This window comes from Sinohyriopsis cumingii, chromosome 1 (assembly GCF_028554795.1).
Source record: "Sinohyriopsis cumingii isolate HCF-2022 chromosome 1, ASM2855479v2, whole genome shotgun sequence".
Taxonomy (NCBI): Eukaryota; Metazoa; Mollusca; class Bivalvia; order Unionida; family Unionidae; genus Sinohyriopsis; species Sinohyriopsis cumingii.
Genome location: NC_142961.1, coordinates 93686634 through 93703711, shown reverse-complemented (window position 1 = coordinate 93703711; position 17078 = coordinate 93686634).

Here is a 17078-nt window from a genome sequence, read left to right as displayed (position 1 = left end):
TTACTACATCTTTGACGTCTGTATAGCCATTATAAAATGGCCACAGAATGAACAAGAGAAAACATTCAGGTACAAACAATCAGGAAAAAGAAATAAGATACTAGAACGGACTGCAAATCAACCGATTCTGTAAAGGATCACATTATTTTGCTAATCATTGAAATCTGAGTCAAGTACCGATCGTCGTATGTTTTTACCGAGATATTGCAACCATTGTTTGCCACAGCGCAAATTGTGTGACGTTAGAACTAATACGATTAAAATGCATCTGCTTCAAGTAGCATCATCATCAATCAAACAAAAGTGGATTTCATATGCACACTTTTAACGATAATTAGATAGATATTGATTTAATGATTTCCTACAATTATATTTATATTTGTCATAAGGAAAAGCGTTGTTGCCTTCGTCTTACATCGCATTGTAAGGTGACGTAGCTTTTCAGATGAATTATCACTAAGTGTAGACACTTCAGGAGATTGACAGACAAGGAATAGTACATCTGATGGCTTGAATAAAAGAAGGAAAAAACAACAGACTGGTGTGTATTGAACAGAAACCATGTAAGGGGTAATTTTAGTATTCCGATATGACAATTACATGATGGTATGTATGCATAGGGTTTAATATCATGTATGCAAAATCCTGGTTATAGAGTGTCAAATAAGTCTGGATATACAATGACATTAAGAAAATACAACTAAATGTAAAATTCTTTATATACAAAGTCAAATTCGCAAACAAAACAACACTGCTTTGAAAGAAACTATAGACCGGTCAGCGGGAATATCATCACGGGATTTATCTCAGGGAAAGAAAAGATCGACTCTAATAATCGGCTCCCATGACATGTAGTTGTTTCCACCTAGCCTTTTCTACATCTCCAAGCTCGCTTTATATGAGGCGAGAAAACAATCGAAGACTTATGCCTACATACATACATACATACATACATACATACATACATACATACATACATACATGCATGCATACATACATACATTCATGCATACATACATACATACATACATGCATACATACATACATACATACATACATACATACATACATACACAAACATACACACACATACACACATAATCATACATACATACATACATACGTACACAAACATACACACACATACACACATAATCATACATACATACATTTATGCATGCATGCATGCAAGCAGACAGACAGACAGACAGACATGCATGCATGCATACATACATACATACACAAACATACACACACATGCACACATATACATACATACATACATACATTTATGCATGCATGCATGCAAGCAGACAGACAGACAGACAGACATGCATGCATGCATACATGCATACATACATACACAAACATACACACATAATCATACATACATACATACATACATACATACATACATATATACATGCATGCATGCATACATACATACATACATACATACATACATACATACATACATACATACATACATACATGCATGCATGCATGCATTCATGCATGCATGCATGCATGCATGCATCCATCCATCCATCCATGCATGACCGTGAGCAACATATGGCCAGATGGGTGGAACACTACTCAGAGCTATACTCCAGAACATTAGCAGCATAAAAGAAACCTCCCATCATGGAGGAGCTCGACAAAGTGCCAACCTTAGATGAGCTCAGCAAAGCAATCGACTCCCTCCCAAACGACAAAGCACCGGGTAGTGACAGCATCCCGCCCGAAGCTATAAAACGTGGGAAACCAACATTTCTCAGCCGCTGCATGAGCTACTTTGCCTCTGCTGGGAGGAAGGTGACCCTTTACAAAAACAAGGGCGACCGCAGTGACTATAATAATTACAGAGGGATCTCGCTCCTGAGCATCGTCGGCAAAGTGTATGCCCGCATCATACTCAGCAGGCTGCAGCTGCTGGCGGACAGTGTGTACCCGGAATCCCAGTGCGGTTTTAGAGCAGACAGGTCGACGACAGACATGATCTTCTCCCTACGACAACTCCAAGAGAAGAGCAGAGAGCAAGGTCAACCACTCTACATGATGTTCATCGACCTCACCAAGGCCTTTGACCTGGTCAGCAGGAAGGGCGTTTTTGTAAGACTGGTTGCCCCCCAAAACTCCGCAGTATGATAATCTCTTTCCATGCAGATATGAAGTGAATAGTCCTGTTTGATGGATCCTCCTAATCCTCCTTCCCAATCAACAGCGGCGTGAAGCATGGCTGCCTGCAGGCGCCAACCCTTTTCGGGATCTTCTTCTCCCTGCTCCTGTCCTACAACTTCGACTCATCCACTGATGGCGTATTTCTACACACCAGGTCGGACGGGAGGATGTTCAACCTGGCACGACTGCGTTCGAAGACCAAAGTGAGGTCGACGCTCATCAGGGAGATGCTTTTCGCAGATGACGTGGCTCTTGTGACACACACCGCGGACGCCCTCCATAGACTGGGAGACCGTTTCGCTGATGCCTGCAAGCAGTTTGGGCTCACTATCAGCCTGGAAAAGACAAATGGCAGAGTGCAAGACACCACCATTGCCCCTTCCATCAAACTTGACGGTGTCATCCTGGAAGCAGTCAACACCTTTACTTACCTGGGGTCAACCATAAGCATCACTCTCTCGCTTGAGCTGGACAGAAGGCTTGGAAAGGCAAACACCATTATGGCACAACTAATAAAGAGGGTGTGGGAAAACAACGCGCTGACAGAGCACACCAAGATCCAAGTCTACCAGGCCTGTGTTCTCAGCACCCTTCTATAGGGAAGTGAGACCTGGAGCACCTACATGAGGCAACAGCGCCGGCACAACTCCTTCCATACACGGTGCCTAAAACGCATCTTGAAAATCAGCTGGCAAGACAGCATCCCACACAGTGAGATCCTGCAGAATGTATGTACCCGCAGCATGTACTGTCTGCTGAGCAAACGCCGCCTTCGATGGCTGGGACACGTGCAGGATATGACGCTGCCAAAGGACATCCTATATGGACAGCTGGCTACTGGTACTAGAAGAGTCTGCTGCCCCTCACTCCGTTTCAAGGATGTGTGCAAGAGGGACATGAAGGCATGTGACATTTCGCCCAACGGCTGGTAAGTGCTGGAAGAGGACCGAGGCACCTGGAGACTGACAAGGGCATGGCAGTCGCTGATGCGAGGAGAGGCCAGATGGCGGCAGATAAACGTGAGCAAAAGAAGAGCGCGACAGCAACCCTAGTAACTTAGACTTCTCAGTCTGTCTGCACCAACTGCAACAGGGACTGTCACTCGCGCATAGGCATGCACAGCCACAGCAGACGATGCTAACACGCCAGAGAGAGAGAGAGAGACGACACTACAAGGACGCTATTCACATGGTCTCTCGAGACTGAGTCGCCAATGAATGACTGACATACATTTTAATTCATCAGCTTTTGCAATGAGTGTATGATTCGTTCATTTCATTTTCTAGAAATAGAGAACTGGGTACCGTCACTTCCAAGTGGACTGGCAGCTTGCAGAGTAATGTAGTGACCGATTCTGCCATTATCAAGTACATATAAAGGGAAACAAACTAGTTACAGAAGCGGGGAAGTGATCAAAATCTCACTTAAATTTGAACAAAAATCGTAATATTACGTTTCTGTGATTGTGAGATTGTCATGTGAAGGCAATAAAACCTCAAGGATACAAAAGACAGCAAATCAGCATGGGGAAAGGTGTATTTTTCTTGCATGGTCCCTTTGCAGAATATAAAGGATGCAGTCATACAAATTATACCTCAATATATCTAAGGATGGTATTTTTAATATCGTAATTCAGTAGTGGGCGTAAAATAATTTTAGTTTTACAGAGGAAACGTTCTAAGGCGAGGTACAAAACAGATCAAATCACCGTTAGACGGAGACTTTATGGTCTTTATAATTAAACCCGATATAAGAATTTCAACTGATGCAAGGATATACAAATCAAGAAATATTCGCCATTTTGTTGTCGAAAGGTAAATGTGCAAGAAATAAAAATAGCATGAAAAGCTGCATAATAATTTCACCAGCCTGTTTAGCATGCACTAATATTTCTACTGAATATCGGTCTTCTGGAAGAGAAACGTCTTTGCTGATAATATATATATATATATATATATATATATATATATATATATATATATATATATATATATATATATATATATATATATATATATATATATATATATATATATATATATATATATATATATATATATATATTCGTAATTTTCATTGCGTTGTTTTCTTCCATAACATTGTTACAGTTTGCTGAGTTACAGTGTTGGAACACTGACTTTAAAGAGTTAATTACAGTTTTTGAACATTTCTTCCAGGAAGATACGTACTAGTTGTTACTAAACAAGGAAAATCCCTGGTATTTATAATCTACATCGATAAGACGTAATTTGCAAATAAAAAGTATTTATGAAAATCTGCTATCAAATTTTATCATCTACAAAAAGAAATTTAGTTCACAATGATAAAATAACAAAATCATCTTGTACTGAGTTAATGTGAGATTTAGTTACCATCACTAATGTGTTATTTGTAAAATAGTTATAGGTTTTTCTGGTACGGCACAGTTACATTACCGGCAGATTAACACGATTCAGCACAGAGGTTAAATGGATTTTTACAGAGGCAGTAAACGCTATAAATAAGGACTTAACATTGTACTCTGGTGAGTCAACATTTGGCCAGTCCTTGCAGGCGTCTTGGTGTCTCTACATGCTCGTAATACGGATATGTTATTTGATAATTCAAGGATTTCCAAATTTTATTCGTGAAACAAAATTAGTAAAAAAGAAAACAAATAAAAATCTTTCTCCTAAATGAATGCCGGATACAGTTATCTTTTCGTATAGAAACATTTTATTTTCATGCTTAGATTCACTACTCGTAATAATGTACACTTTTTCAACAGCGGTATAATATATTGTTATTAACTAAGCTAAAGAAAATTATTCCCTTTTAAGGATTATGCTTGCCAGGCTATCCCGTTATAAGTGTTGCCAAAACGGGCACTGACTTCACTTAATCAATTAAGGACAATGTTTTAGACTTACAAGAGCACAGATACGTCAAAAATGCATATCAAGTTTTGGTAAATAACGGTTCCAGTTTTCCTTTATCTTTTTAACAATTGTTTTAAATACAAATTCCGATATTTGTTTCAATGTTATAATCCGTTCAAAAGGAATGACAGTGTGGTGTTCTTGGTTCTACGGACTCAAGCATAAGTTCAAGATATCTATAGTAAGTAGATTGCGGGGGGTGGGGGTGGGGTGGGGCTGAAAGAGTGTCTTTGTCCGGATATAAATTGCAAAAGCTTGTCAAATATTCAGATTTTATAGAGTTGTATCAGTTGTATGCTCCTGAATGAATTCTTAACAATCCTCTGGAATAATTGATTGTGTTTCCTTTTCTCTTGGGCTTAAATATTTTTTTCTTCATTGTCAAATGCAATATAAAAAAGAATTTGTAAACAGTTACCTCGGAACATAAATATACACCGGAATCACTCAAATAATTTCCATATCGCTGGAATACATTCATCTGGTAATAAACATTGACTATTCATACCCAAAACAGCTTCTAGGCAAACGAAGCGTTTTAGTTGCTTTGAATGCAAAACAGATGCATCATTGCTAAAGTTAGCAAATGCAATTTATCTGGTAACGATAAGGCGCTAGGGAATTTAAAAACGGATATATTGAAATAAAATTTCGCTAAAATTATGTTACAATAAACATAGACTCACATTATTGCACACACAAACACACAAGTAGTGAATAGGGATACCGTAGGCTCAAGGGGACTTTAATGTTAAAATAGGAGGGTTGTACCATAGCCTCTATGGAAATTTAACATGGGGAAATTTTACTTTGTACTATGGCCTCAAGGGGAATTTAACATGGGAATAGATTGTGGGACTGTATAGCGTCAAGGGAAATTGAACATGGTGGGACTGTATAGCGTCATTGAACATGGGAGATGGATAGAACACAGATAATAGACAAAACACTGATACAACATTTAAAATTTAGGCATGAAAGTTAATTTCTTTTTGAGGCATATGATTGGCTCTGAAAAGGGCCTTTGGTTTTATGACAACATACCATACTGTTAACAGAGAGGGCACCGCATAGATCTGCTTCTTTTCCTTAAACTCTGTCTCACTTCTGGACCGTAAATCAAAACCCTCTTTAAACAACCTTGTCTTTCTACGTAGATTCTTCTTTTCCACACACATGTATCCGTCATCTTGACAATAGTCCACGAGGATCGGACGTACATGGGTAAGTCCGTTCTAAACATCATTGAAGAGACGAGAGTAGAGGATTCCACGTCGGTCCACATCTTAGTGACGAGAACAGGTGAAGGAATGCAGTGAACTGCGATTATTTATAGGGAAAGAGAGGATCGAAACGGATTGAGTTCATTGACCAATCCAAACACGCGTTACAAAATTCAGTCACCATTCGTCCAATCGGAAGAGAGCAGTCCGTGACGTCACATTCCCTATATAGAGGCACTAGCGTTTGTGCGCAGTCAATCCATGCGACACAGTTAGCATAAACATGACGGAAACTCAGAAGACAATGAATTGTGGAGACTACCCAAGTGAACCCGGACTTACTTCCAGAAGAGGTGAATTGGGATTTTGTGGATTTTCTTTCGCAAGAGTTTGTTCCGGAACCAGTACCTTCGCCACCTTGTCCTTCTTTACCACACGTGGAAAATTTTAAACAGAGACAGAAAGAAGAATTGGAGAAATTTATACAACAGCAAAAGGAAGCGGAACAAGCTTTTCTCCTATAACAGCAAGAAGAAGAGATAAGAAAGAAACAACAAGAAGAAGCAGCAAAGAAACAAGAGGGTGAAAGTCAAACGTTTACGATACTGTTAGACATTTTAGCGGAGTTAAGAATTCTGAAACAAATGTATCAGACTTCTTTATTACGACCGAAGAGAAAAAGACCTTCCCGAGCTAAACAACCCAACCCTGTGACATCACCTACCATACCACCCTTAATGATTTCTACCAAATCATCATCATTGACAGTACGCAGTCCAGAAGTAGGCCTTGGCCGTGGCAAAGGATTGAGGCAGTTAAAGTTGATTGCTTCCTAAGTTTGTTGTTTAGAACCAACAAATACCCAAAGGCCCTTTTCAGGGCCACCCACGTCTCTCGAAAAGAGATAGTATTTTAATTGACAACATCAATTAAAACTCAAAAACCCCTTTTTTACCCATATAGTACGTGTGAATGGTTGAGTGCGTGAGTGTAGATTCTTATTCTAAAAATCAAAACCAAGAGACACTTACTTTTTATAGACTGTCTATTCTGGTACAAATTTTACAATTCAAATCACAACACAACATAGCACTTTAAAAAGTTCATAGGCTTCTTCTTTGTCTTTGTTCACTCTCTTTTTTTTAAATGTCTTCACTTTCACAGCTTTTTCCTCCTCTTTATCCTCACTTTCTTCCCTTCTTTTTTTTCCTGTTTCTGTTTCTTCACCTGTCTGCTTTCTTCCTCTTCTTCCTCTCCATAACTCCCCTCTTCTTCTTGCTCCTTTTGTTTTTTAGGGCAATTTGGAGACCAATGTTCTTTTTCTTGACAATGATAACAGGTATCTTGACTTTTGTCTCTTCTAACCCCTGTTTTGCTTTTTTGACGGTCTGGACACTCTGAAGACCAATGTCCTTTATTCTTACAGATATAGCAACTATCTTGACTTTTATCTCGAAAGGAGGGTGAGTAGTCCGTCGGCTTGTCTGAAGAAAATTTTCTGATGACCCCTCGCAAAGCTCTGATGAAAAGTTCGATCTGTGTAGTCTCGTCCATTGTTCTGCTCGGTTTGAGAGTGAAATGAATAGTGGAAGGACAAGACACACACCCTTTATATACGCTGGTATGTCATGGATATAAAGTAACCCATGGTGTTTAAACTTTAGTCATTTGACTTTTTGCAGTCAAGATGAAACGATCCAATTCATTCGCGAAGAAAGGAGAAGAAAGTAAGAGGCAGAAACGTGATCTATCGCCTCGTACCAGAGCTGAAGTCTTGGCACAAATTCATGCCAGTGATTTTGAAGAGGACATGAGTGAACCAGAATCCGAACCCAGAGAGTCTTCCCCAGTTAACCCTGAAAAGTACTATCACATTCTAGAGGCGGAAAAGCGCTCCTCTAGAAAATTTAGAATACGGCTTACACTTGCAGGGTGAAGTTGAAAGATTTCAAGGCCGACGTACCATTGGAGAAAGCAGAAGGGTTCATCACCGAGATGTGGGATTCTTTACTCACCACACTCAAGCGACAATGTCAACCCAAAGAATACGATCGCTTGAGACTTTCCATAGAACACGATGGTTTGAAATCCCCTGTTTGGATCGAGTTTAGCAGTCCCGCAGAATTGACCCCTTCCAAAGTCATGGACAAGATTCAACATGTGAAACAATCCAATGAATAGTTTGACATCACCGATGGAAAAGCGACACTGTCCATGACCCACGTCAAGGGACTGGCCGCAAAAAGGTGTTATTGGTGAACGGCCTTCGCAGCATTAAGCGTAGCCTCGTTCAAATTCACAATTCTCAAGACCAGATGTGTTTAGCCAGAGCTATCATGGTGGGACGAGCCTATGCCAACAAGAACGACACGGCAGAATGGAAAAGAGTCTGGAAAACTTATCGACAATCGGACAAAACAATGAAATGAAGCAGAACTCCTGTTACAACAAGCCGATCTGTCCAAAGACACACCCTGTGCATTCCTGAAATGCAAAAATTGCAAGATGTCCTAGCTCCACGCTGCACCTTGAAAGTGCACCCTCAGGAAGTGCGCGGACCTCTGTTGTTTAGAGGTCAATATTTTAAAGATGGAAAATACATTCATCTCTATTATCACGATGAACATTTCAATACCATTACCAGTATCACCGCATTCCTGGAATATGGTTATTACTGTGAGAAATGTGACTATGGCTATAACAACCGAGAGCAACACAAACACTGCGGATCGAAATGCTCAGGATATTTAGCCTCTCAACCCTGTCTGGACGAAGGGCAAGAACGAATACATTGTCCTGCTTGTCTCCGCACATTTGTCAGCCCTGCCTGTTACCATCAACATCTGAAGACGCAAGGTTCACAACAGAAATGTACTTGTCAACTCCTGAGATTGTGCCCTACGTGTGGACAAGGCATATGTACCAATACTACCAAGGCACACGTATGTCGAGGAAAGAAAAAATGTCATATTTATCACCAAATCGTGGACTTGGAACACCAATGCTACATGCAAAAAACCCCAACCCCAACAAGAGAAAGATGATGGTCACAAGAAGAAGAAGAAAGGCAATTTCATCTTTTTCGATTTCGAATGCATGCAAGAAACTGGCATTCACATTCCTAATTTCTGCGTGGCTCATCGAGCATGTGAGAAGTGCATTCAAGAACCTATCTTCAGTCAATACCCTCACTGCAGCAAGATTCCTGGGGGACGTGAAAAAAATCTTTCGAGGACATAACACGCTAGCCGAATTTGCCCAATGGGTCTTAGACCCCATCGACAAGACGTGGAGCGAAGAGGAAATCGAACGTTACGGAGATTGTCATCGTCATGCCACGGTGATGGCTCACAATTTCTCAGGATACGATGGACAGTTTCTTCTCAGATACTATATGGAACATGGTACCGAGCGTCCCAAGGTCACTTTGAACGGAACCAAAATCATTTTCATGCAAATGGGACAAGTACAGTTTAAAGATTCGATGAGATATTTGGCCATACCTTTGAGTCGAACGCCTAAAACGTTTGGAATGACAGAAATGGCTAAAGGGTACTTTCCACACTTTTTCAATACCGAAGACAATCAACACGCCGTTCTACCCCATTTGCCTGAGGCTCACTATTACGACCCCGACAACATGCGTACCGAACAACGAGAAGCTTTCTACGCTTGGTACCAGGCTCACGCCTCAGACCCTTGTGACTTTCAGGAAGAAATACTAAAGTATTGTCGTTCCGACGTGGACATTTTACGGCGTTGCTGTGGAAAATTTCGAGAACTGTTCATGGAACACGGAGGGGTCGATCCTTTGAAAGAAGCTTGCACCATTGCCAAAGCATGTTCCTTAGGCTTGCACCATTGCCAAAGCATGTTCCTTAGTCTACCGACAACGATTCGTGCCTGAAAACACCGTGGCTGTCATCAGTCCTCAAACGACGAACTATGTCAAACGTCAATACTCGGTCAAAGCCATACGCTGGTTACATTACTTGTGCGACAAGGAAGGCAAATGGATTCAGCATGCCCGCAACGGAGGGAGCGAAAAGACCATCGGAACGCATTCGGTCAATGGCTGGGATTTAGAAAACCCCAAGATCGTGTACGAGTTTAACGGTTGCTTATTTCTGTTACCCTGATCGTGGCACTAAAAATTAGTTTTTACATCGAAACATGGAAGACTTGTACCAGGACACTTGTCAGCGGCGCGTGAAGTTAGAACAGCAGGGATACCAAGTGGTGGAAATGTGGGAACACGAGTACGATCACCGTTTGAAAATCGATCCCGAGTTTAAACGCATCGTGGAAAGTTACCAGTTCATGGACCCCTTGAGGGATAGTTTGTACGGAGGAAGAACCAATGCCACCTGTTTGCTGTATCAAGCCAATGAAGAGAAAGGAGAAGAAATCAAATACTTGGACGTGTGTTCGCTGTATCCCTACGTGTGCGAATATTGTAGCTTTCCTGCAGGAATTGTTAACGGAACACATCGACCTGAAAAACATTCGACAATACGAAGGCTTGATCAAGTACAAAGTCTTGCCTCCCACGGATTTGTACCATCCCGTGTTACCTCACCATTGTCAATGCAAGCTGATGTTTCCTTTGTGCCGTACTTGTGCCGAAACGTGTAACCAAGATCAACCTTGTCAGCAAACCCAGGAAGAACGTGCCTTGACGGGTACGTGGGTTAGCGTGGAATTGTTCAAAGCTCTGGACATGGGATACCAACTGTTAGAAGTGTACGAAATTTGCCACTTTCCCAAGACACAACAATACCACAAAGGTGACCAAACTCAGAAAGGCATTTTCACAGACTACGTGGATGCTTTTTTGAAACTGAAACAAGAAGCCAGTGGCTATCCTTCCTGGTGTCACACTCCCGAAGACGAAAAGACATTCAAAGAGAAATACTGGGAATAAGAAGGCATCACTTTAGATTACATCGAGAAAAACGAAGGCAGGCGATCGTTTGCCAAAGTGATGTTAAATTGTTTGTGGGCTAAAATGGCACAACGACCGTGTTTACCCAAGACGGAGTATTTGACAGATTCTTCCCGCTACTTCCAGATGATTCACGACAAAACCAAAGACATGAAACACGTGGACGTCGTTCGCGAGGATTTGATCTTAGTTAATTACGAAGAAGATCTGGACTTTGTAGAAGCCGACGAATTTGGAAATGTCATCATTGCGGCTTACGTGACAGCTCATGCTCTCTTAAAATTGTACGAAGCTTTAGAACTGTTAGGGGAACGCGTCCTGTACTTTGACACGGACAGTTGCATCTACATTAAGTGCCCGGGTCAACATCACCCTGACATCGAAGGAGACCGTTTAGGAGCCTGGACAGACGAGTACCCCGACGACAAGATTCTAAGTTTCGCGAGTGGTGGTCCAAAAATTACGGCTACGAATACCGAGACAAACAAGGAAAAGTGCACGCGGAGTGCAAAATGAAAGGATTGACTCTGAATTATCGTACCAGTCGAGTGGTGAACTTTGGTGTCTTGAAAGAAGCCTTGCAGTCTAGAGAAGATCAAAACTTTAAAGTGACTACCTACCGGCCAAACAAGATTGTACGTTTACCCACTCACCAAATTGTCAGTCGACCCTTGGAAAAAGTCTATCAAATCGTGTACCAGAAGCGAGTGCGAATTCCCAATCACTTTACTTTGCCGTATGGACACGTCGGTATTGGTCTGTATATAAAAAGGGACAATGTCCAAGATCGATAGTTCATTGTGACTACTAAGACCAAGCGAATAAGATGAATCCTTTGAAAGAGACATCGTTCCAGTTTGGGGATTGTAAAAATAGTTTTACCTTCCCATAGTGTGACTAATATTGGATGGATAAGACCCATGCATTGCGACGGAAAATGTCCGGAAAGAAACTGCAAGTGTCCATGCGGTTACCACTGTAACTGCGTAACGGAGTTTGCAGGCGAATGCGATTGTGAGCCTTGCGATGTGAGCGATGCTGTACGCTGTGACCTCAGCGATGCCGTAAAGCATCATGGGAACTTTGTTCTCACTACTCCTATCATGGAAAGTGATGCTGTGCGTGTCAATCCTGATGGATGCAAAAGCGATGCTTCTCGTCCTCTTGGACACTTTACTAGATTTCATGGTCAATGTGGATGTCAACCTTCACGCCTACGGATGTCATCCAGCCCTGAGCAAACTCCTGTCCATGTCATCCTACCCTCATCGAGATCCTGTGAAAGACGAATATTCGTTCCCTGTGCGTTTGTCTGAATACTGCAACTTTGAAAATCGTTTTCAATCGTTCCAAGGAAAATGGCCTAAGTATCTGGGAGGACCGAGCCCCGAAGAACTAGCCAGAGCCGGATTTTTCTACTTGGGCGAAGGGGATAAAGTCAAGTGTTTCAGTTGCGGTGTGTCACTACACCAGTGGTAACAACAAGTTGTTGTCTACCTGGAACATGCTCAATGTCATTACTTACCCTTAGTGGGATCGAGATATTGAAGTAACTTACCATGTCGTTGAAGAAACCAGATTGGCTAGGAGTCAAATGTTGGACATCACCGAGACCAGTATTTAAACTTCATTTCAAAAGTGATATTGAATCATTACCTAAAGAACTGCAAGAGAAGATCTACAAGGAAATTTGGCAGGGACTTGCCAGAGTGAAATTTCAATGGGTAACTGTAGAACTTTTGTGCCGAGAAATTCACAAGAGGAAAGTGAAAAAAGTCAACCAATGTGTTAGATTTCTCAGGATCAAGGGTGCATTCATCCTATTATGCCACTTTAGACCGTTTACATTACAAGATTTCAGTGCCATTCTTGGACGTTACCCTGAATGGCAGTGACCAGAAATTATTCGTTATGTGGATTACTTTTGCTCTAGGAGAAGATTGTAAATTCAATCGTACTGACTGGCCTAATCATGGATACTTTAGAAGAGAACATTCGTGGCTTGCCTGTAGAATTGAGAGAACGCATTTACCGAGAACTGGTCAAAATACAAGTGAAACGTAAAGAACAATTGCATCCGTTACATCACCGGTGTTTCAACCACTGGTACCTGAATGCAATACAAGGACTGATTCAGTTGAAAGTGTTCCATTGGACAGACATTCATCAACGACCCCTTGGTTTAAAAAAGGATTGGTTTGGTATTGATGATTCTATGTACTACATTTAAACTTACTGCATCGAATTCCAGAGGAAGAGTTTAAGTCTTACCAACATCTTTTACACAATGTCAACTTAGTGAAAGAGGAAACTTCTGAACGAATTGTGATGTGCAAATTAGTGACTAAACCATTTAGATTCGACAATGAAGTAAAACCATGTCTGTGCAAACAGTATATTTCTTGTGTCAGACAAAAGAGGATATAGTATGACCTATTCATGGATACTTTACAAGAGAACATTCTTGGTTTGCCTGTGGAGTTGAGAGAACGCATTTACCGAGAACTGGTCAAAATACAAGTCAAACGTAAAGAACAATTGCATCCGTTACGTCACCGGTGTTTGAACCACTGGTACCTGAATGGTATAAAAGAACTGATTCGTAAGAAATTGTTTCAGTGGCCAGACCTTGTTCAATACTTTGAGAATACGAATGATCCACGTGTTCGTGATTTTGGTTACTTCGATATTCACCTACCGCAACGAACTGAGGAAGAAGAGTTGAAGGATTACAATCATCTTTTATGCAACATCTGTTTAGTGGAAGAGGAAACGTTTGAACGAACTCTGGACTGTAGGTTACAGTTTGGAGCATTTAGATTCCCAACTGGAGAACGAAGATCTCTGGGTAGAAAGTACATTTATTGCTTCCGAAAAAAAGAGAGTATAAAAACAGGCTGCCATGCCAAGGCTCTTATCACATGTGATTGAACAGATTTCGTGGAAGGAACTCAATGACCATATTCAAACTGTGGATCATTACCATCAATTATTACAAGAACTGTTTCCGTTCAATTTGGGTCGACAATTGGTGTGTGTCTTAGTGAGTTGTTTTCTAGGATTTCGTTTACCAGCCTTTTCCTTGTGGACTCTTTACGAACAGTACTTACCACCCAAATGGCCTTAAATGTTCACGAAAGACTCATTTTGCTCAAAGCCTTGCGTTTTCATCTGGATACTTCTCGACCTCTACGGGAAAAAAAGATTCGTCAACTTTTAGCTACCGAAGACGTGTATGACGATGTGTGCGTAGCTTGTGACTTACACCCCCATTGGACAGATGTACGTGCCTGGAAAAAATGGGGTTTTGAAGCTTGGACCCAAGAAGTGGCCCAGGATGCTCGAGAGTTGTGATCCTTCCTTTCAACGTTCAAAGAAAAAAGTCACTTTTCAACCTGTGTTAGTGACAGTACCAGAAGAGGAAGAACCCGTCACTCAGGACAGGACTGGCATAGACATTCCTGAAAGACGCTTTCGGGAGGACACTTGTGTGACCTTACCCTATGTTGAACTTGTCAGAACATTACCCAAAACATGTTCTACAGAAACTTGTTTCTATTCCACGTTGATCAAATTCATGTGCATTTTATCGTTGTACTTAAGCCTTTGGCTTTTATTTAGTTTAGTCTTTCGTGTTCATTTTTAAAACATCAATAAACGTGTCCTGAAAAAAGTATAAAAACTCTTGTCTTGTCTGTTTTCGTGTCACAAGTGACATTCCTGACACTATGACTACCTCTGCTGTCTCTGCTCCCTCTTCCTCCACTTTCAAAGTCATCGACGAACACTTAGATCGTGCCAGTTGGGAGGCTTTGTATCTTCGCCATCCCTTTAACATGCTCATTGTTGGACCTTGCGTTTCAGGCAAAACCGAATTTGTCAAACGTTTGATCGAACATAAACATCATTTGATCGATCGTCCACCTCAACGCATCGTGTAGTGTTACAAAGAGTGGCAATCGGCGTGCAGCCTCTTGCGAGAAAGTCAAGTCGATTCCATCGTGTTTGTGGAAGGCATTCCTAACGAAGACGACGGAATCGTGTCTGACTCCCATCAAACCCATTTGGTCATTTTCGACGACATATTAGAAGAAGACGAAGAAGAAATTAAACTTTGGTTTACGCGCAAAGGGCATCATCGTAATGCCAGTGTCATTTACATCACTCAAATTGTGTTTCAAGAAAGTAAAGCCCATCGCACCATCAGTCTCAATGCTCATTACGTGGTCTTGTTTAAAAGCCCACGAGATAAATCGCAAGTGCAAGTCTTAGCCAAACAGTTACGAACGCCTTGGCTCACTCAGGTGTACGACGATGCCACTGAAACTCCACACGCCTATTTACTCGTCGATTTGAAACCTACTACCCCTGATTATTTGCGATTTCGTACCCAATTGTTTCACCACTGGTGTCAAGACGGAGGGCCTTTGCTGTATACGTCTCCGTCCTCGATTTAACTCTAAAAAATCTATAAAAACCTTAGACACTTTTCGTCTGTCTCACACAGTCTCAACATGACGTCCCTTCAGTCTCATCTTCCCGTCAAATTGATTCGTGCCTTGTATGGCATCAGTCGCGAGAAAAATCCACAAATACGTGATCGTGTCTTAGAAGCCAGTCTCAAAGAAGTCTTACGATGGTTCACGGTGAAAGCACGTCAAGTACTACAAGGGATCATTCAGATTCCTCATCAAACCAAACGGTTTTTTGATAAAAACAAAGTCGCTTTGACCCAACTGGCCGATCGACACTCAAACCAAAAAACAAATCATTTTGAAACCTGGAGGAAGCGGTACTCTAGGAGGTGTCATCATTCGCTTTCTCTTAAGATGTGATCATAAAGCTCCCAAAGTTCTTCCCAAGAAAAAAGTCAAACGAAGTCCCAAGAAGAAAAAGAGCAACGGTGGCAAGACCAGGTCACCACCCCGGAAAAAGCAAAGCCCACAGAAAAAGAAACAAAGAAGTCCTCCGAAAAAGAAAAGCCCACAGAAAACTAGTTGCAAGAAAGACATTTCGGCCAGGACGCAACCTTACAGTCGCAAACCATGACCTGCAACGGCGGTGACCGCGTCTCCGGTAGCCTCAGGTTCATCCACTTCTTCGTTGATGACACCAAGAACTGAGAAGTTCTTGGAGATGTTGATAACACCAAGAACTTCTCCGTTGATGACACCAAGAACTTCTCCAGTGGCAGGACCCTCTTCTTTAGTGGCAGTGGCAGCTGCTCACAAAGTACCTTCTCCCAAAATCAAAGTCCATGAGAGATTCGGCATGTTACAGAGTTTACTGGATTTCTCCAAGCAAGAACTGGCTCGATTTAGTCCGTTACGTACCCCTGCACGACGTGTCATGCCTGTCCTCAAGATTATACGACGTAAAGACAATCAGTGGCGACGCATTCCAGTATAAAAAAGGTCTGTGACAAAGTAGGGGTATCAGTGTTTTGGTACTCCTGAAGACTCAAAGATGTCACCCTCTAAAAAACATCCCTGTTCTAAACCCCAAGGAAAGAAAAGGAAAGGACTGCCTCCTCGTTTAGTCAAACATGGGGACATGTCATCTGTCCTGTCCAAAGCTTCTCCACCCTTGCGAAGAAAACTGATTCAATCAGCCTCCAAAGAGGTCATCGATACTGTGTGCGAATGTTGTTTGAACGTTTTGAAAGGCACGAATTGCAAACCTTGATGGATCGCCATAATTTGTCATAAACAGAAAAATCGCAAAAGTACGGTCAACTCTTGCAACGACTGCAACTCTTTCACCAGAAAGCTTCAGCTTTACCCACTCTGAGAGATTTTAAGACCTTGATGA